Below are 21000 nucleotides of genomic sequence, written 5' to 3'. Positions count from 1 at the left end.
GCCTGCGCTGCCTGTGCACCGCCTGGCCAGCCGGGACGCTGCAGGGGCAGGTCAGTGCAGCCTTTTCATTCAGCTCCTCTGGTGACCCCGAAGAGCACTGCTGCAGACCCCGGGCCTAAAGTGCACTTGCCTCCCCCAGAACTAAGGCTCCTCAGTGGGGGAAAGTTCAGCGGGAAGGAGATGGTGTGCCTACTTAAAAGATATTACAGCACTCAGAAGCCAATCAGAGCCCAGCCAGCGTGGCTCAGTGGTTGAGCGTCACCTATGAACCAAGAGGTCACAGTTTGATTCTGTCAGGGCACATGCCCAAGTTGCGGGTTCCATCCCCAGTGGGGGGCATGCAGGAGGCAGCCGATCAAAGATTCTCTCTCATCATTGATGTTTCTCTCTTCATCTCTGAAATCAATAAAAAAATATTTCTTTTTAAAAAAAGAAGCCAATTAGAAACTTTGGTTTACATGTAAATCAAAGAAGTGATGAACAGGAACCAGTAATGAAAATTAAACTGTATTTTTATTACTTGAAACTCTCTAACTCAGACTTTTTACTGCTTCAGAGCTAATTTCCAAGTCCAGTCTCTAGCCTGGGCAAAACCCAGTCCACCTTGAACCAGAACTGCTAGAGTACCTTTCCTAAAAATGCTCTCCTCACCCACTAAACAACCTTCAATGGCTCCCATTACTCCTAACCAAGGACACCCACTGTCTCCAGCTTGCTTTCCGCACTCACTGGCCACTGCCTTGCAGTGCAGCTGCTACTCTGGTTGAGCTGGTCCACTCCTGGTCCTGGAAACTAGCCCAGGCCCTCCACGTGCACACACAGAGCCCTACCCTCTCTCCCTCCCCCACCCCCACCAGGCTCTTTTCTTCTGCAAATGCTCTGTGTGTGGTTTGAAGCACAGCCACACTCTATCTCAACTCTCAGAGCATCTTGACCTCACCTCCCAGGCCCACGTAAGCTCAGCTTAGGACATCTTTGTGGGCTGTGCTCAGGGTCTCAGACACACACACACTTGCTTACAGGAAGTCATGTACAGGGAAGCCACCCCATCAGGCAGGTCACGGGCTAGTTCCACTTTCTATTTTGTAGAGGAGGAAACCGAGGCTCAGAGAACTAGTGCTAACCCAGGGCCCTGAGATCTGTCCTGCGTCTCTGGCTAAAACCTCCTGTCCCATATGGCCCGATGTGCTCTAGATAGAAGAAAACCCTGAACCATGTCCCTGACTCAACAGAGATAAGGCCAGCACACAGGAAATGGTGAACCGCTGGGCCAATTCGTGCTCAGAGGCGCCCAGGCTCTGGGCTTCAGGTCCCACAGGGAAGGGCCAGGGAGGGAGGGACGGCACAATGGACTGGAGTGGGGTGGGGAGGGGAACAGTGCAAACAAAACAATCTCCAAATGAGTGGTCACCTGGAAAGCAAGGGGCAGAATCAGAGAACTGGTCTTTTTCCATTTCTCTAAGGACTGAGAAGGCCAACGAGCTTCCTGCCCCCATGACAATTATTACTCCTCCCACAGCAGCGGAGAAACAACCCAAGGAGCAAACCGTGAACAGATCGCTCATTATCCTCAGAGCTCGGTTACTAAATAACCGGCCCAGCCTGCGTCCCCACATCAGTTGCTCTTGTCAATGGAACCACCTGACGGATAAATGGGCAAGGGCGGTATGTACCGCCTGGCGTCAAGTCCATTGTCAGCCTCGGCCCAGGGTGAGCAGCGAGCAGGTAAATCACAAAGGCCTATGTGCTGTGACTTGCCTTTCTTTCTCCATCCACCTCCCAACTGAACCAACTGCACTTCCCCAGCACCAAAGAATGAGTGCGGAAGTGGGGGCTGAGCTGCGAAGAATCATAAACCGAAAAGTCGGGGCCTTGAAGTGAGTGAGGCTGCTGGTAACCATCATTACCAGTTTTTGCCAGTTTTGCATCCAAGGCCTGTACGTTTAAGACACATAATTCCAGAGGGGTGAGTCCCTACTCACTTTCTGGGTGGGCATGTGACTCAGGCCTGGCCAATGAGAACATCCCATCATCCAGACCTAAGTGACTGGTGTAGGAATAGGTGTTACGGGTTGAACTGTGACCCCCTGTAAGACAGGCTAAAGTCCTAACCCACTACCTGCGAATGTGGCCTGATTTGTAATCAAGCTGAGATGTAAGGTCATTAGGGTAGGACCGATGCTCTTATAAGAGAGGAGAACGCCATACAAAGACAGACACAGCGGAAGAGGGTGGCCATGTGAACATGAAGGCCGAGACCGGAGGGATGCTGCCACAGTCCAGGGACACCTGGGGCCACCCGAAGCCAGAAGGATCAGAGGGAGCATGGCCCTGCCTTGATTTCCAAGTTCTAGCCACCAGAACCGGGAATAAGCTTCTGTTGTTTTGCTTTGTTGTGGTGGCCTAGAAAACTAAAGTAACCGGGATGTAACCCAGGCCAGACCAATCAGAACCACCAGACACCAGCCCTGAGACTGCTGCTGGATAGGCCTCGGGGCAAACAGAGTCTCACTTGCTTCCTGTGAGGTGGCTGAGTTGGTGGGATGGTGGTGTGGGCAACCATTCCCACGTGACTTGGCAAAGCCAGCCCCAACACAACCTAGGCAAGGAGCCTAAAAAGTGAGGAAAGTCTCTGAAGACACACAGCTGAGTGCGTGGTGGCCTGACACTGTCACACCTACCTCTGGACTTTTCCAGACTTACCTGCTCACAAGTTCTATTTCTTCATGTTTCCTACGTCCTTTTTCTCATGTTGAAAATCTTGCTTACAACCTGAGCAGCCTTTAGGTTTTATCATACACAAGGTACAATTTGTTATTTTAACGTAACATACATCCAAATGAACATGATCCCCAACAGCCATTCCCTTGGGCATGTAAACTTTCAATACCAACCATAACAACACTCAACACACTGGCACAGCCTCTCGGGCACATGCCTTCAGCCTTCAAAGTTTTGATTCAATGATGGCCAGTCCGGGTCCCAAAGGCGAACTTGATCTTTAATAAAAACAGTTCAACCAGGCTCACAACAACAGCAAAGATGTGTTTGATTGTAAGAAATTCTGACTGAAAATGTTTAAATCACAAAGACAGAAAGGGTAGAGAGGTGGGTCCCTAGGGTGTTTCAACAGCTTAGAGTCAGCAAGAACCCAGGCTCTTTCCAAGTTTTTATTCTCCTACGCCCATCACTTCACAGTCAAAATATAGCTGCCACAGGTCCAGGTACCATGCCCCCGAGCATACCTGGAGGCAGGAAAGAGGACCCAGGCAAACAGCTGCTCTTGGTAACAGAGGAAACTCCGCTTCCTGACATGTTACTGATCAGAACTGCTCAACCTGGGCACCGTGGCCACAGGGAGCCTTGGGCAAGTCTCTGGCAAAGGGAACCGTGTTTCCATGACGGGCCTGGGTCAATCACCAATGCCACACAGAGCCACGTGGGTCTGCCCGGGAGATGGAGTGAAGGTACACTCAGAAGGCGACTTTCCCAGATATGGAGCCCATGTGCCCCTTAAAAGTCCTAAAAACACTTCTGCGGCTTATAAGCTGGCCTTTAGGGTAAAGTCAACAAATATGGACGAATCACTTGTCAAGGGCCTCTCGTGTGCCAGGTCCTTTGCTAGGTTCTGAGACGAGGGCCCTCATGACCTCAGAGGTAAGGAACGGCAAGGGAGAACGTCACTTAGACAGCTGAGAATCCGGGGAGCCAGGAGCCCGGCACAGCTGGGCAGCACCGAGGAGGGAGGGTTTCCTCAGAGAGGAGGGGCAAAGGGGGAGTGAGAACGCTTCCCCCAGGAAGTCACACCTGACCCGTGTCTGAGGATGAAAGCAGGAGTGCCAGGGTGGGTCACAAAGGGTGTGTGCAGAGGCACGGAGATGGGGCAGCTGGGAGTTGCTGGTGTCTGACTTGGGGAGGGGCAGGGCAAGGTAGCCAGGGTGGCAGGACAAAACTGGGATGAGCGTGGCAAACCATCTGAAGAGCTGAGACAGTCGCCTAAAGACATGGAAAGCAGGGAAGGTTACAGCAGGGGGGTGACTCAGGTAATGCTGCTTGCTGAAAGACCACTCCACCAGGAGGGCGTGGGCCACGAGGCAGAGATGCCAGCCAGAGGATCGGCAATACTAGGTGAGGGAGGACAGGGGACCTATGACAAAAAGATGCAGGTGGGAACTGTCAGGGCAACTTCCAAAGGGAGAGTCAACAGGACCCGGAAACCGATGAGATGTGGGGGTTGGAGGGACAGAGGCATCCGAGCCGGTTGGTTGGCTGGAGATGGGGCAGCATCTTCATTCTGATCCAAGAAATCATGGGCAGAGCGGTTTGAAAGGGAGGCTGGTGAGTCCAGGCACAGAACATGGTGCTTCCCAACCACTGTAGGCCTGCTTGGGGTGGGAGGGGGCAGACAACCCTCCTGCTGGGAAGGGCACCCCCTGCTCTGCTCCACCAGCTGCAAAAGACGGACGAGTGAGGAACAGCCTTGCTGGGCAAGCCAAGGGCAGGGGCAGGAGAGACCTTCTCGCTCACCGCCTTAAACAGAAGCGATGCTCGGAGGGCCTGCACGAGTTCACACAAGGAGGGATGGGTTACCCGGCCGGCGAAAGGAAGCCCAGTAGTTACGCTCATTCTCACATCGGGGCTGACAGTCTGTAAAATCAGAACTGAGTTTCCATTTATAAAGTCTTGTCTTCCAAGAGCCTCAAATAGGCAGGATGCAGCCCCTCTTATCTCAACCACCTCGTGCAGAGCGGGGAGGAGGCAGGTACTTCCGTGCCCGCTCCGGGCATCCCTGTCCTGGGCAGGGCTGCCCTTCGCTTTTGAGCTCCATGCATTCCACGTGGTTCTCCGAGAGCCCCAAGGAGCAACTTCAGCCCTCTCCACCGCGCAAGAGAAAGAAACAAAGTCTGACAGCTGAGGTCAGGGGGTGCAGGCTGGGGTTCCTGCAGTTGGCCTTTGAAAGCACATCACCTACACTTCAAGGTCCTACCTGGCTCCTGGGCCCCTCCTCGCATAAGTAACATTCCCCGTTTCATTCACCCACTTAGAAAGGTGCCAAATAAAGTCCTGGAGGCAAGAGGTTCAGCAAGCCTAATTCCTGAAAGATGGGGTCAGATGGGGACAGTTAGAGACCCAGGGAGCCAGAGAGACCTGTTGCAGAGCCCGCCATGATGGGCAGTGTCCAGTAGGTGGCACACCCTCCAGGACTTGGGAGGAAGTGAGTGATGCTGACCCAACAGCGGAAATGAGGCCTGCAGAGGCACCTGTGCAGATTAACATGCTCATAGGCTCCAACGATAGTGCCCAGAAAGTGCGGAAAGAGATTCAAAGTCAACGGAAGCCAGATAGTGTCTCCCCACCAAGGACTGGGTCTGTTCAGCTCTCCGCAGCCCAGCACACAGCCCAATGCCTGATGGACAGGCAATGAATCAGCCAAGCCAAGGACAGCGGGGCTCACTCGCCAGGGCCGCCCTGCTCCCCAGAGCTCACCAGCACTCTGCACACACCGTACCTCAATGACCCAGGCTCCAGGGCCCGGGCTCTGCCCCCACACCAGCAGTTTTCAAACATTCTCTGACCTCTGATGTCTTCCTTGAAATGAAATCTAACAAGAAGATCCCCAAAATAAATAAAAAACAGATACAAGTTTGTTGCTATAGTCTGCTGTGTGTGGGGGTCAGTAACCCCCCAACAAGAAAAAGACACCACCACACCCCCCCCCAATACCGCTTGGGTTCCTCATGGAGCCCAATCTGGACACCTGTGCTAGCCCCTCTGGCCAGCGCCCAGCCAATGAGCTTGGAAAAGCACCCTGTGCCTCAGCACGGGGACCGGGAAGCACAGATGGCCATGTCTTTCAGTCTGAAAACGGAATAGAATGTCAGAAACTACCACCCATTTCAAGAGCAAGTCTGTTATGAGAAGTCCCAGCACATTCCACTCCTGAGCGCACCGGCCAGAGCTCCCTTGGGAGGAGCCACAATCTCTGCCTGGGGGTTGCCATGGGGGTGGACGGTTGAGAGAACAGAATGCACCCGGGGTTCAAATCCCAGCCCCGCCAATTAGGAGCTCTGTGCCCCTAAAGTTTCCACATCTAAAAGGCAGAATAATTCATCATCCCGACAGCTCATGGCACTGTCTTGGGGTTTATCTGAGGGATCTCTTTAAGTGCTTTTTAAACCGCTCCCAAAATTAGCTGTATTTACACAGATTTTATTACTGCCTTTCTAGAAGGCCAAACACAGGAGACTTAGCTTCCACTGAAGGTCTTATTACAGATGCCGGCATCGAGGGCAGCCTGCTTCTCCCACCAGGATCCCGTGAGGAGCAAAGGAGGACATCCCTGGGGTGCTGGCTTCCCACCAGGTTGGCCTCTCCGTGGAGCCTGGACCACCCATGACAAGGAGAGCCTCGCCCCAGAGGGGACTCCCTGTCCCCACAGGCACTGCTGCTTGAGCACCAACGTTCCAGAGAGAACCCGAGGGTACGTGTTACCGGAAACAGCACACCCTCTGCCTCCCGCGGCTTTCTTTCCCTTTTGTTTATTTTATAAGCCTTTTATTGGAGTGCAACATATAACAAGAGAAAAAGCATGCATCCTAAGTGAGCAACTTGATGAATATTCACAAACTGACATCCAAGAGCAAGACTGAGAATAGAAGGCTGCAGGACCCCAGCAGGCTCCGTCACATCCCCACCCAGTCCCCTCCCCGGAGGTCACCAGCGCCTGCCTGAGGTCCCCAGAGCAGTTCTGCCTGTTCAGGAACTTCACGTTGATGGGAGGGACGCTGAGGGCTCTTCTGGGTCTGGTTCGTTCCAGTGCTGTACAGGGTTCCATCATGTGACGACAACACAACGTACGTGTCCGTCCAGCGCTGATGGACACCTGGGCTGTCTCCACTTTGAAGCTATTGTGAATACAGCTGCTCTGACATCCCATGCCTGCCTTTCGGTGGACATGAGCACTCCTTTCTCCTGGGTATATACCCAGCGGGAGAACTGGGGTTAAAGGGGCAGCATGTGCTCAGTTTCAACCATGAGATGTTCCAAAATCCCAGCCCATCAATCACCCTGCTGTATTTTTCTCCCTGTCCCCCTTCGCCATCTACTTCACTTCATATATTTATCTGTTTGCTATCTCTCGCCCTTATAGACGTGGACGCTCTGAGATTAGAATTCCCAGAGCAGACACTCAATGAACACGTACAGGCCAAGTGAGCTTCTGCATTCTCACCTGCACACAGGAGCTCAGGCCACCTCTCAGCTGACCCCTCCGGTCCCTTCCTCCACAGGTGCCTTCCCAAAGCCGGAGGCCAGCCCTCATCCAGTCCCTAGCCCAGCTGCCAATCAGGCCTCAACTTGAGACTAAGAGTTCCTGGCGATTCCTGCCATGCCTACCAAACAATGTCCCTTCCACGGGATGGAGAGTCCAGGCTCCTGGGGAAGTCCAACCTCTAATCTTGGCCCTATGAAGACTGGCTGGCTGGAGTGGCATTCCAGAGTGCCAAGGCCCCAAGAGAAGGCAGGACAGTCAGAGACCCAGTGAGCTCACAATCAGTGGAGAGAGCTAGTGCAGTGGGTCAAGCAGCCCCATGGGGCTGAGGCAGGTGAGGCCTTTGGGCCACCAGGGAACTCTGATGAAGTGGACCTGACCCGTCAGGGAAATCAGAGGGCTTCAAGGAGGTGTCTCGGGAGCTGCCTCTTCTGAGATGACTATATTTCCCCAGAGAGAAAAGGCTGGGCAGTGCAAGCTGAGTCTGGCATGTGTAAGACAGGGGGACAGGCTGAATTAGGCAGGGTTGTGGGGTGATGCCCACTGCTGGCAAGGCAGGGGGAGTGAGGGAGACTGAGTGATAAAGATCCCAGGGCAGAGTGGTAGCGGGAACAAAGAATCACCACAAGGGCCTCTCGTGTGCACCCGAGGGTGCCGGAGCTCATGGGTGTTCCACGTCATCTGAGGGCGTGTGGCGGGCACAGGCGAGAAGGCACCTGCCTTCTTTTTGAACTGGAGACTCCGACCCAGCGGGTCTGGGGCAGTGTGTGCATTTCCCACAGGTGCCCCCAGGTGTAGTCGCTGCTTGTTCCCAGACCACACTAGGAGCAGCAAGGGATTGTGGGAGCATTAAAGAGCAGAATTACTCAGTGGTTAGAGCGCCAGTCTGTGCACTGAAGGGTCGCAGGTTCGATTCACAGTCAAGGGCACGTATCTGGGTTTCAGGTTCAATCCCTGGTCGGGACACATGCAGAGGCAACAAATCAATGTTTCTCTCTCCCTCTCCCTCCCACCCTCCCTTCTACTCTCTAAAAATCAATGGACAAAATATCCTCAGGTGAGGATTAACAAAAAACAAAAAAAGGGCAGAATGGAGGAAAGCGGGACCAACCGGATGTAGTAAAGCTGGAATGGAATCCAGTCTTCAACAGCTCGCCAAGGCCAGACTTCAGTGCAGCAGACTCAGCTCTACTTCACACCACCAGCCTGTTCCAGAACCTTCCATAGCACCTCGGAGTAGGACCTCTCCTCCAGAGCTTTAGACCCCTGCATCACCATGGCAACAGCCCACAAACACAGGAGCCCGGGCCTCAGTGCCATAAACAACCCTGACAGATTCAATAAATAACAAATGTACTACAGCAATTTGTGGGGAATTTATGAGAAATTAAAATTTCAACTTGGACAATAAACAAACCCATTTCAGAATTTGCCCCACTTAAAGTTAAATAAACCGCATGCAAGCATTTTTTCAGCATGATGCTGCAAGGCTACGAAATGGGCTGCTGGGAATGCTTCCCGAGCCTCGGAGCTGGGTGCTGCTGGGGAGAGCACACCCGCACGTCTGCTCACCTCACAGGGCGCTTCACACTTTATAAGGCACCTGCACCTGTGTTCTCCCACCTGGTCCCATAAATGCTGCCTGGGAGACGGTGGGGCAAGTATGATGAACACTGTTCTGACAATGAGCCTTGTTAGACGGAAGCACAGGGACTTGCCCAAGGTCACACAGCTGGTCAAGGTCAGAGACAGGATGCAAACCCAAGTCGATCCGATTCCAAAAACACTGGGCACCACTGTGCACACACAAGCAACCACGTGTGCATTTGCTATACACACAAAAATTACACCCAAGTGAAGTATGATGTGGGGAGCTGCCTGACTTCTCTAGAAATCTGCCCTACTTAAAAAGCATCAAAAGGAGCTTCCTTCAAACAGATCAACACATTCTCATGCACACACACACTCACTCACCACCCAAGGGGACAGGAGGGCTCAGATCCCCAGCTCATCGGCGACTTCACCAGGCTGTTTCCAAGATGAAAGGCGAAGAAGTAAGGAGACAACGATGAGAGGACACTGGGAGGTTTTCCACCTCTGCTTTCTGGAGAGTCAGAGATTCGCAGGAGGGGAGAGTAAGAGGGAACCCTAGAGATCCCATCAGGGCCTCCAGCCTATTATTTCAGAGAAGGAACGGGAGCGGGGCCCAGATACGGGGGAGGGGGACCCCTGCTGCCCAGACCTGGGGCCTCCAGCGCCAGCAGCCTTGACCTAATGCCCTCTCCTCCCACGAGTGTCCCACAACTTGGGAACACCGGCGGTGCCCGCCCGGCCATTCTCTCCAGACTTGCAGGTTCTGTGACCCAAGTTCCACTTGAGCAATACTTGGTCTCCTGAGTGACTACAAACAGGTGGCAGAGATTCACCAGCTGGGCACATGGCGTCGGCAGTAGCCCTCCCCTGCTTCCAGGTGGATAGCCCCCTCACCCCTGCTCTTCTGAAGCGGCCCTAGGGCTGTCTGTCTAAGACATGGTACCACGTGGTCGGAGGCTTGGTCATCTCGGTGGCCCCAGAGGACAGTAGAGGGCCTGCTTCCCGGGGCCTGGGCGAAAGTCCAGTGATGGAAAGAATGAAGGGACCAGCCCGTTGGGCCCCAGTCCTGCGAGTATATCAGCTCCCTCCAAGAGTCAATCACAACCAGAAAATGGGCCCGTGGGATGACGGCCGCAGGGCCAGCTGGAAGGGCTGGGCCGGAAAGTCAAGGGTGGGGTGCCATGCTGGAGTCTGGGTACGGACAGAGAACCCTGGGTCCCCCTCCCAACTGCTCAAGGATGGCACCTTGGGGGGCACAAGACACAATGCTGCTCTGCCCTGAGGTCACAAAGCAGAGCAGAGGGGTGCTGGTCGCTCCCTGCTGACCCCACCCATCCTCCACCCTGCTCTGTGTTGGCAGGCCGACCTCTAAGGACTGAAGCACTCAGGATCCCAGGCTTCCCGCTCCATTCGGCCTAAAGGGGCCACCAGGATGAGATCAGAGGGCAGCAGGAGAGAGGGCTGGGGTATGCGTTCCCCTCCCCCTGCTTCAACAACACGCCTGGGGCCGGGGTCTGGAGCAGCCCCACAGGCCCCTTCCCCACTGGCCCGAGGAGCAGTAACAGCTCCCACAGCAAGGCTCTGGGTGCCGCTCCAGCCCCATCTGGGCCCTTCACGCTGCCCACACGTCTGTGATCGGTCCCCACATTCAAGTCTCTATCTCCCTGGTCTTCCTGACCTTAGAGGTAGGTGCCATGACAACCTTTTTCCAGGTGAGGAGGCTGCAGTCCACAGGGCAAGTAACTCGCTGGTAAGCGGGCCACCAACACTCTCACGTGGATAAGGCTGTCTGGTCGTTTGGGCACTGCGTGATGCTTGCCGCCCTGAGGGAGATGGAGTAGGGGTGCAGTTCCCCAGCCCCCAGGTTTCTCATGCAGTCTGAATTTCCCCCTGGCTCACAGACGCAGAGGAGCAAAGCACCACAGAGGGGCCTCCTGAAGGACCCTGCGCAGACAGCCCAGCCCAGCCCAGCCCAGGAAGCAGCCTGCAGCCTGGCAGTGCTGGGAAGAAGTGGGACTCAGGGAGCACCTGGGACCAACCATTCCATACTCCTGGTCCCCGACCCTGTGCCAGGAACACAGGCGGGGCAAAACGCCCATGGGCCCGTTGGCAGCCAGGCCCCAATGCCCAGCCGCAAGGAGCAGAGAGGGGTCTGGGGCCTGAATCAGAAAGAAAGGAGGGAAGAGGGGACACAAGAAGGAGAAACAGATGCCACTTATGTGCCTGGATGCATTCAAAGTCCAGAAGGTAAAGCTTCAAAGCCATGGTCCCTTCCCACAATTCCCTATAATGCTTGGGGGGGCGGGGGGGAGCTCCCCAAGAAGCACATATTACTTTTATAAACTGCAAAAACAACATGCCTGCTTTATTATTTACGTGGCTCAAAGAGATCACCACTGGCTGGCCCCAATGACAGCAGAGCCACAGTCACTATTTATAACAGTGACAAACAGACCGCTGCCAGCACCCTCCAAGAGGACCTGCCACTTCAGCTGCAGAGGGAATACTACGCGGCCATTAAGAAAACAAGGCTAAGTAGAACGTTTAACAAGAGGGGAAATGCCACCGATAGGCTAAGTGTGTTTGTGGGGAGCAGATTACAAAAGAATAATAACTTTGTTTAAAATCTATAAACACATGTTCTATTTCTTCACACAGAGAAAAACTCAAAGGACATGGTGTAGGGTGCCTCTGGGCTGCGGGTAAACACAGTGGCTCCCCCCAGCTACCTCGGAGCCTCTCCTGGACCTTCTGCAAAGACATTTCCAAACCCCTCAGGAGGGTCAGAGATGAGCTCTCGCCGGCAGCCTGGCCCCTTGGCAGCTCCATCCTGTTTGTGGCAGCGCACAAACGGTCCATAAAGGCCCAGCTGGAGGGTCTCTGCGGGGTGCTGGGAACAGACTGGCTCCCCGTCGAGGCTGAAGCCTGGCTGGCCGTGTCACACCTCAGGGATTTTTATCTTCTCCCAGTCAGGGGTCATTGTCCCCATCAGACAAATGAGGGGACAGAGACCTCAGACAGCAAAGCCAGGAGGCAGAGGCCAGAGCTGGCCTGGGGACGCCCATCTTTCTATAGAAGTGAGAGCCTGAAACAGTCACCCGGGAATATTCAGTCAGGACCCACCCTTATCATGCCTTGGGCTGAAGGGAGGGCCAGGCCTCCCTTTGTAAAGTTCAATAGCTGTGCCCCCCACCCCCCCCCCACCAGGTATGCCCCTGCTTTCTGTGTCAGGCCCCCCTTCCCCCAGCCTAGGCCATTAGCTCAAACCCAAAGGCATCCTTTCCCCTCCAGGCTTCTGATGATCCTGTCAAAACACTGCATATAACATACCCACTTGGCAGGGACTGCAGCGAGAATATTGCCCAGGCAGGAAGAAGGGCGTGAGCCAAGGACTGCTCCATGCCAGGAAACCCACCCTCCTGCCCAGGGACCCAGCGGCCCCACCCATCAAGGATGGGAGAGGCTCAGAGGCCAAATTTCTGCCAAATTAGACACATGATCTCAGGAGCAAGAGAACCTGTTGAAGCTGCTGAGAGGGCATTACCCCAACTCCCAATCTGCTCCCAGGGAGGCCTTCTCTCCTGCTCTCACCTCATCTCACTCATCAATCCCATCCCTTTCTGGAAGATGAGCCCCAGAGAGGTTTTGCCACTTGCCCAGGGTTGCACAGCTACATAGGGGCCAGCTCACCAGACCCAGTCCAGGGAGGCAGCCTCCTGAGCAGAGAAGGCCCTGGCTTTGCCACTGTGCACCCAGGAATCCAACCCCAGCTCTGCAGCTCGCTCCCTGGGTGGCACAGGGCAAAGACACCCGCTTGTCTGAACCTCAGTGCTCTCACCTGACAAGTGGGGGTGCAGGCTAGGCACAAACAGGAGTTACCTGGCTGGTTCACAGCCCAGCCCAGACACCAAAGCCTTGGGAACAGTCACGTGGCATTTCAGAGCCTGACACAATCTTACTAGGTGATGACTGCACACACAGTCGTCTTGAGAACCCAGGAGCCTTAAATGTTCCCCCAGGACACCTGACCAGAGCCCCCCATTCCCATCAGACCGCTGAGCGCCTCCCAAGTGGCTTCTGTGGAAGTGATGACAGCCCTGCCCCACCGCCAAGTTCTCGGACACAGTGCGAGCCGGGATCTCCTTATAGGGTATGCTCTGAGGCCATTACAGAAAGTTCAAAAAGAAATGCTCAGACTGACGGTCGTGCTGGAAAACAGGCCTGCATGGAAGGCGAGCCAGTGGGTCCCCGAAAGGGCTGCCCCTGCTGCCTCTTGTGCAGGACACCAGGGAACTCGGGAGGAAGATGGGGCCACGGGGGTTCCCAGGGGGGTTCTCAATGTGAGGGTGGCTGAATGGGGAGAAAGACGGAGCCAAGGGTTGCACAAGCTTCTGGAAAAGCCATGAAATCTCAGCCAATGGTGAGCTAGCTCGCAGGGTGTAGGGGGAGCCAGGAGCCTTCTGTGGCCAGGGTCGAGGGTCCAGCATCCCTCAGAGATGAGGCCTTCACCCGATCCTGGCTGGTCCCAGGGAGACCCAGAAAGAGGGAGGAAGGAACTCAGCCTGTGGCCTCAAAGGCACCGAGCCAGGGCACACTGGCACTGTGGGCACTGCGGCCAGCCATCCCTGCACCCAGGAGAGGGCCTCAGGGTGCCAAGTTCAGCAGACACCCAAGGACACCCAAGCTGGGACCTCACTGCACCACAGCAGGACAAGCAGCCCTGTCAGCCATGCTCTAGCAAACCAGACGATGAATTTGTACTGCAGACAGTTCTGGCTTCTTGACAACCCATCAAACAAGAGAGATCCTTTCCTTCCGGCTCACCGAACCACACATTCACTACACAACACCCATTTAGACTCATGTAACTGTCCAATTCTAAGTCCAGAGCCCAAGTGTGTTGGACATGCTGGCTGCAGCCCAACACTGTTCCTCATGCTCTTCTTCAGTAACAGAACCCCAAGTTCACATGAGGTGACAGTGTGTCCAGCTGGCTGGCCCCTAGATGTCAGGATGCTTGGTCCTAATGTAGACAGCAGTGTAACGTGGGACTTCTAAGGAGGCCACCTAATGAGAGCAGACGTGGGGGTGCACGCCGCCTTCCTCCTGCCTGGAATGTAAGCGTGATGGCCAGAGCCTCAGCAGCCATCTTCAGGAGGTGCCCTGAGCCTAGAAGCCGGTGTGGGGGCGGTGCGGCACAAGCACAGAGGAAGGGTTCTATGTGACTTACAGAGCTCCCTAGGCCGCCGGAATCCAGCTTCTTTGACACAAACAGAAATGAATGGACCATTTTATTCAGGCCATTGTTAGTTCCTCAGCTACTGGCAGCGGAATGCAAATCCTGTGGCTCCACAGTACAGCCACAGGTGGGCGGACAGGGAGTTGGAGAATGGGAACTGGCCAGCAGAAGGGGGTGGCGGGTGGGGTCCAGGAGAGGCCCCTGCAAAGTGCAATGTCCTTGCATGAGACACTCATGGCCGCCATACTTCTGCTTCTGTAGTTCTCCCTTTACATCCAGGTCAAGGCAGAGATTTCCTATTCGTGTCACTGACAAGCTTCTTCTACATTTTCGGAATGAAGGTTCAATCCTCTCCATGTTTTTACTCCCCGTCCTAAGGACTTAGAGCTCTTCTCTGTGGGAGCCAATCTCATTTCCCCACATACACTGGCTACCAGGAAGCTCAGCGGTACCTTGGCATCCTCCCAGCAGCAGGCCCATCAGGTAATGCTACATCCTCCTCTGTTACTCCGGCTTGGTGTACCTCTATTTTACTAGTCTTTCCCGTGAGGAAAGAGAGTAGAAGAGAAAGCATACAGAACACTAAAAGCCGGGAACATGCCTAGACTATAAAGTCAATGAAAGCAACTAATTTATCTCTTCTGAGAATAGTTAAAATGGCCAATTAGCTAATAAATTAGCACTTCCATAAGAAGGAAAACTCCAGTTCACGTATACTTTCTGACCTTTTAAAACGGTGCTACATGATAAATCAACCTGCTGCTGAAAAAAAAAAATTGCCGAGACCCCCCACCCAGCCCCAGCCTTCACAACACCAAGAGCAGGTTAAGAACCTTCCACGATATTCAAATGTTTCTATTCTATGTCCTACGTCCAAAAGCGCCACCAGTCAGAACTGTCACATTAAATGTTCCCGTCTCAATTTCAAAAGTTTTTTAAGTACGTGTCAGAGAACTGGGTGGGGGCTGTATAGGCACCAGGAAAAAAAAGAATAAGTTGGCAGTTACCGCTGAAGAATGAGATGATGAGAACTTTTCCAATTCATGTATTTCTGTAATATTTCATTATTTCCCACTGGTTTCCAAAGATTTGTTGGTAAGATACATCTATAAGCCAGAATGTACAGGAATTGGGCATAGCCCCCAGAAGAACGAGACGTGGTCCATGGCCCTGAGGAGCTTGGGGGAGGGAGGGAAGCCCCCACAGCAGGGAACTAACCAGGAACTGGCAGCTTCTGTGCCTACGAGGCTGGAGGCCCAGGCAAGGGAGGGGCTCTCTGGGACAGTGTCCAGGCTTTGAGTGGCCATGAGCTTGGTCAGACAGATCGATGAGGGTCCAGATGGGACAGAAAGAGGGGCGTGATTGCTGCAGGACAGGCTGTGCGGTGCACCTGAGGGTGTGGCTCGGGCGGGGTTCTCCAGAGCAGGAACGGACTGTCAAGGGCCTATGGATCCCTCCAAGGAATGGGTCTTACCCTGCACCCTCGGCTGCAGCCAAGCGGGGACCAGAGGGGGCTTGTTTGAGAAAGGCACTCTGGCAGCAGTGGGGCCCAGTGCAGGAGACACATCCAGACACCCCATGCACAGGAACTGCCAGGAAGCACTGGCTTCAGAAAAGACACAAAACCAGCAGTGGGTGTGGAGGTCAAGGCATGGACCTCGGAGCCAGCATGCTGGGCTGAGCGCCAGCTCCACCTCCTGCTGCTAGCAGAGGGACAAAGGTGAGTTCTCTCTGACTCAGTTTCCTCATCTGTAAAGTGGGGATAATAAAAGTCTATTAAATAGAGCTAGTAATAGTGCTAATAATAGTACTTCCCTGGACAGTGGTGAGGATTAAATTAGTTACCACACAAACGTGCTTAGAGAAGTCTCCAAGCTCAGTGAGGCTGAGTTCACATTCCTTTGATCACCTCCCCAACACCCTTATGCTGGCCACTCCGAAGGGGTCCCAATATGAACAATTCCCCAGGACCCAATCAATTCATGCACGTCTGGGCAGACAGGATGCCAGCTGGGGCCTCGAGAACCTCCCCCCCCAACCCCCGTCCTTCACCCACCTCCCACAGTGCAAGGGCAGACCCAGGAGGCTGTCCCATCACCTAGTGGCCCCCCCCCCCAAAGGCCCGTCCAGAAGTTAAGAATAAGGACTAGCCCTTACTTGGCAGAGGCACAGACTGCAACGTTTACAGAGGAACTGACAGCACGGAGACCTGCCCGGAAACCGCCCAGGGAACAGGGTCTCCATGAAACCACACTGACCGTGTGCTGACGGGCATCACGCTCAGGGACGGGCATGAAGGGACTCAGCAAACCATGTTCTCCAATTTGGTGTGTCGTGTGACTGTTTCCGTAATAGAAAGTAAAACTTATAACAATAAAGAAGCCTTCTGGAACCAAGCTGCCTCGATTTGGATCTCAGCTCCTCCACTCAGTAATTGCAACCTTGGCAAACTACTTAACCTTTCTTTGTTTCCGTTTCCTCGTTTATAACACGGGGACAACAACATTACACACCTCACAGGGTAGTTGTACAGAATAAATGAATTAATACATGTAAATCCTATGACCTTGTTGGGCACGAAGCAAATGCTCAATCAACATTAGCCATTATAATCGCAAGCCAATTGGTGGAGTGACGGCCATACCAGCACCCTTACAGAAGAGGTGTCAGCGGCTGCCAACACCGCTTGGACATCCCTGGGTTCCCCAGCCCCCTGCATCTAACACAGGCCCAGGCATGGGGACACTGCATTAAGCAACCACCGAGTCACTGGCCTGGGACCCGACCCACCCCTCCCCGGAACGCACAGCAGGTGGCAATGAGAGAGGGCCTGAAGCCATGGGACGTGATGCCTGAGACGCAGTGTCGTCACTTCTAGAAGTCAATCCAAAGAGAGAGCCTGAGATGTGCACAAACACTGAGGTGCAGAGACACAAGAGCAGCCCTGTTCCTAACAGCAAACCAGAACTTCCATAGCTTGAGGAGCCGGAGCAGAGACGCAGAGACACAGGGACGGTGGGAAGTGACCGCTGCTGGGATAGTCATGTCAGCGGTGATCAAATCACATGAGCAGATGGCCACCCAACCCCTAAATGCAGGTCGCAAAACTATGGGCACAGAGATAGCCCAACTTGGATTCACACAAAATGTAACAAATAGCCTGTTTTTGGTAAAATCATGAAAAAAAAATATATCAAAGTAATTGTTTTAATGATTACCTCTGGGTTTTCATTTTCAGGCCTGTCTTTATTTCCCAAGATTTCAACATATTAGCTGAGGATAGTCCAGAGTTTTTTTTACAAACACAGACCCTCAGGGCCTGCCCTGTCCTGCGTGAAACAGCTCTGGGCTCAGTTCGCTCACCCAGCAGAGAGCACGCAGCAGGGCCCGGTCCTGCACTCCTCGGACACAGGAAGGTCCTGGCCCAGGGGGACACGCCAACAGGCAGCCTGAGCTTGGGGGTTGGGGCCTGCTGGGGGAGCAGGGAAGGTGCCAGGCAAGGTGGCATTTGAGCGGCTCGAACAGCACATAGAAACATGAGCAGGGGGAAGGGGCTGGGGAGGGAGATGCCAACTTCTTAGCCAACCAGAAGATCCAAGGAGGCTTCATGGTCTGCGACCTGAGCGGAAGGCAACGCCTGTCCCCATCCTGCTTTCCACAGCACCAGCTGTGCACCCAGCTGGGCCCGGCACATGGTCCAGGCTCTTCCCGTCCATTCACCATCGCACTCAGAGTCTCAGACCCTGGACCTGAGCAGGCTCCAGGAAGTGGCCCCCAACAATGACCACCCACTGTTTGCACCGGAACCTCCTGCTGCTCTACTGTGCACGGGCTTAATTGGGGGTCTGGATCCAGTGGCTCTGGGCTGGCACTCTAACCAGCACCCGGTGAGAGCAATGGCAATGCTGACATGGGCAGACCACCCTGGACTTCACCCCAGCACAACCTCAAAATAGGCGGCTAATTTCAAAGCAGAATCTTCGCTTCTGGCTCATTCAATTTGCTCTGGCCCTTTCCATCCCATCCTATTGGCCCACGTTCCTCCTTCCATCTCTTGGCTTTTCTGTGAAGAGCTTACTTGCTACACTCCAATGAGGCCGCTGAAATCAGGTGGCTGGGGTCAGACTCGTGTGGAATGGTGTCCAATCAGAACATGCCCGGAAGCTCGGGCACCCAGCTTCCCTGGCATGAGCGCTTTTTTGTTTTAAGGACTTGCTCAAGTTGACTCAGCGAGTCAAAGGTGGGATATAACGCCCAGAAACGAGAACCGCAGCCCTCTACGCATGCAGAGCTACACCGACGCCAGAGACAGTGTCTGTGGGTGACAGCCAGCCTACAAAGCTCAGAATAAAAATAAAACTGACAGAACTGAAACCATCCAGTAGACATCGACAGCACTTAGCATCATCTCATGAGCATGTTCCCATGTTTGTCCTCCAAAGATCTCTTTTAATGGCTACTGTAAGCATTTGAATGAGCAGACCCTAATTTACATAACTCCTCAGCCCCCTGTATTATTATTATATCTGTATAAAAACACTATGATGGCCATGCTTATACATCAACTTCTCTACCTCTACTTGTTAAATATATATCCTAAGTAAATGACTGAGAATGAAAATAATTTTCAATGTTTCACTTAAAAAATACGCATTTCAAATTTTAAACAATAAAATAAAATCTATCTTCAAAAAAGGTATTAAGCTAAAAAATCACAACAGAAACCAAGCGGTAGCATGGGGACGTGGGGGGACCACATTCCTTACACTGACAATAACTTTTCTCAGCAGCACAGATTCATCCACAGCTTACCCGCTCCCCATAAGCCACACTGTTTATAATGAGGGATGAGGAAAATAAACTCATTCCTTAAGCTTCTAGTAGGTGCCTGAGGTCCTGTGTGGTGTCATCACACTTTAAAGATGAGGAAAGTGAGATCACACACAGTCAGAAACCAGACTATCTGAAACTCAAGCAAGCCCAGACTTCAGGGCCCCACAGGGAAGCTGAGTACACAGCCAAGAACAACCTATATTTCAATAACGGCCCCAGCCCTCGCTGGTGTGGCTCAGTTGGTTGAGTGTTGTTCTGTGCGCTGTAAGGTCACTGGTTCAATTCCCAGCCAGGGCAAATACCCAGGCTGCAGATTCGGGATGTATTGGGGAGGTAACCAATCTGTTTCTCTCTCCCAGGGATGTTTTAAAAAAATCAGCCCTAGCCAGTTTGGCTCAGTGGATAGAGTGTCGGCCTGCTGATGAAGGGTCCTGGGTTTTATTCTGGTCAAGGGTATATACCTCAGTTGCAGGTTCCCCAGCCCTGGTCTGAGCATGTGCAAGAAGCAACCAATTGATGTGTCTCTCTCACATAGATGTTTCTCTCTGTCTCTCCCTCTCCCTCTCCCTTCCACTCTCTCTAAAAATCAACGGAAATATATCCTTGGCTGAGGATTAACAACGTATATATACACATACACACACACACACACACACACACACACACACATATACTACAGGCCCGGTGCACGAAATTTGTGCATGGGGGAGGGGGGTCCCCTCAGCCCAGCCTGCACCCTCTCCAATCTGGGACCCCTCAGGGGATGTCCAACTGCTAGTTTAGGCCCGATCCCGCTCACAATCCGGGACCACTGGCTCCTAACTGCTCACCTGCCTGCCTGCCTGATCACCCCTAACTGCCCCCCCACCTGCCGACCTGGTCGCCCCACACAGCCTGATGTTCAGTCGTTTGGTCATCCCTCACTAACTGCCCTGCCGGCCTTGTCGCCCCAGGCAGCCTGCTGGTCATTACTGTTACTGTGATGGTGTCCCAGACAATTTGCATATTCCTCTATTATTAGATACTAGAGGCCCGGTGCACGAAATTCGTGCACGGGGGGGTGTGTCCCTCAGCCCAACCTGCACCCTCTCCAATCTGGGACCCCTCGAGGGATGTCCGACTGCCCGTTTAGGCCCGATCCCTCTCACAATCCAGGACTGCTGGCTCCCAACTGCTCGCCTGCCTGCCTTCCTGATTACCCCTAACCACTTCTGCCTGCCAGCCTGATCACCCCCTAACCACTCCCCTGCCAGCCTGATTGATGTCTAACTGCTCCCCTGAGAGCCTGTTTGCCCCTAACTGCCCTCCCCTGTAGGCCTGGTCACCCCTAACTGCCCTCCCCTGCAGGCCTGGATCCCCCCACAACTGCCCTTCCCTGTAGGCCCGGTCACCCCCAATTTCCCTCCTCTGCTGGCCTGGTCACCCCTAACTGCCCTCCCCTGCAGACTTGATTGCCCCCAACTGCCCTCCCTTGCAGGCCTGGTCCCTCCCAACTGCCCTCCCCTGCTGGCCATCTTGTGGTGGCCATCTTGTGTCCACATGGGGGCAGCCATCTTTAACCACATGGGAGTGATGGTCAATTTGCATATCACTCTTTTATTAGATACGATATCCTAATACATAAAAAGCCAGGGGCCGTCACAACCTAGACGACCAAACAGCAGGCTGCGTGGGGCAACCAGGCCGGCAGGGAAATTAGCGAGGGACGACCAAATGACTGAACAGCAGGCTGCATGGGGCGACCAGGCCAGCAGGGGGGAAGTTGGGGGCGACTAGGCCAGCAGGGAGGGGGCAGTTGGGGGCAACCAGGCTGGCAGGGGGAGGAGTTGGGGGCAACCGGGCCAGTGGGTGGGGGCAGTTGGCAGTGACCAGGTTGGCAGGGGGGCTGTTGGGGGTGACCAGGCTGATGGGGGGGAAGTTAGGAGTGACCAGGCCGGCAGAGGGGGACAGTAAGGAGCAACCAGGCCAGTGGGTGTGGGGTAGATAGGGGCAACTAGGCCAGCAGAGGGAGGCAGTTGGGGGCAACCAGGCCGGCGGGGGGCGGGTATCAGTAAGGGGAGATCAG

At 54.0% G+C, this 21000-nt stretch overlaps 1 protein-coding gene and 1 long non-coding RNA gene across 2 annotated transcripts in view; both read right to left on the bottom strand.

Moving 5' to 3' along the window:
• Nucleotides 1–21000, bottom strand: part of ITPK1 (inositol-tetrakisphosphate 1-kinase) — a 136700-nt gene that overhangs the window by 75870 nt on the left and 39830 nt on the right. The window lies entirely within an intron of this gene.
• Nucleotides 9340–10073, bottom strand: LOC129149099 (uncharacterized). Its single transcript, XR_008556051.1, has 2 exons — nt 9758–10073; nt 9340–9374 (listed from the first exon to the last, which is right to left on the bottom strand). It is a non-coding gene; the product is annotated as an uncharacterized LOC129149099 (long non-coding RNA).

Source organism: Eptesicus fuscus, chromosome 5 (genome assembly GCF_027574615.1).
Source record: "Eptesicus fuscus isolate TK198812 chromosome 5, DD_ASM_mEF_20220401, whole genome shotgun sequence".
NCBI lineage: Eukaryota > Metazoa > Chordata > Mammalia > Chiroptera > Vespertilionidae > Eptesicus > Eptesicus fuscus.
Note: the sequence above shows the minus strand (reverse complement) of the source record. Positions and strands in the feature narration are given on the sequence as shown.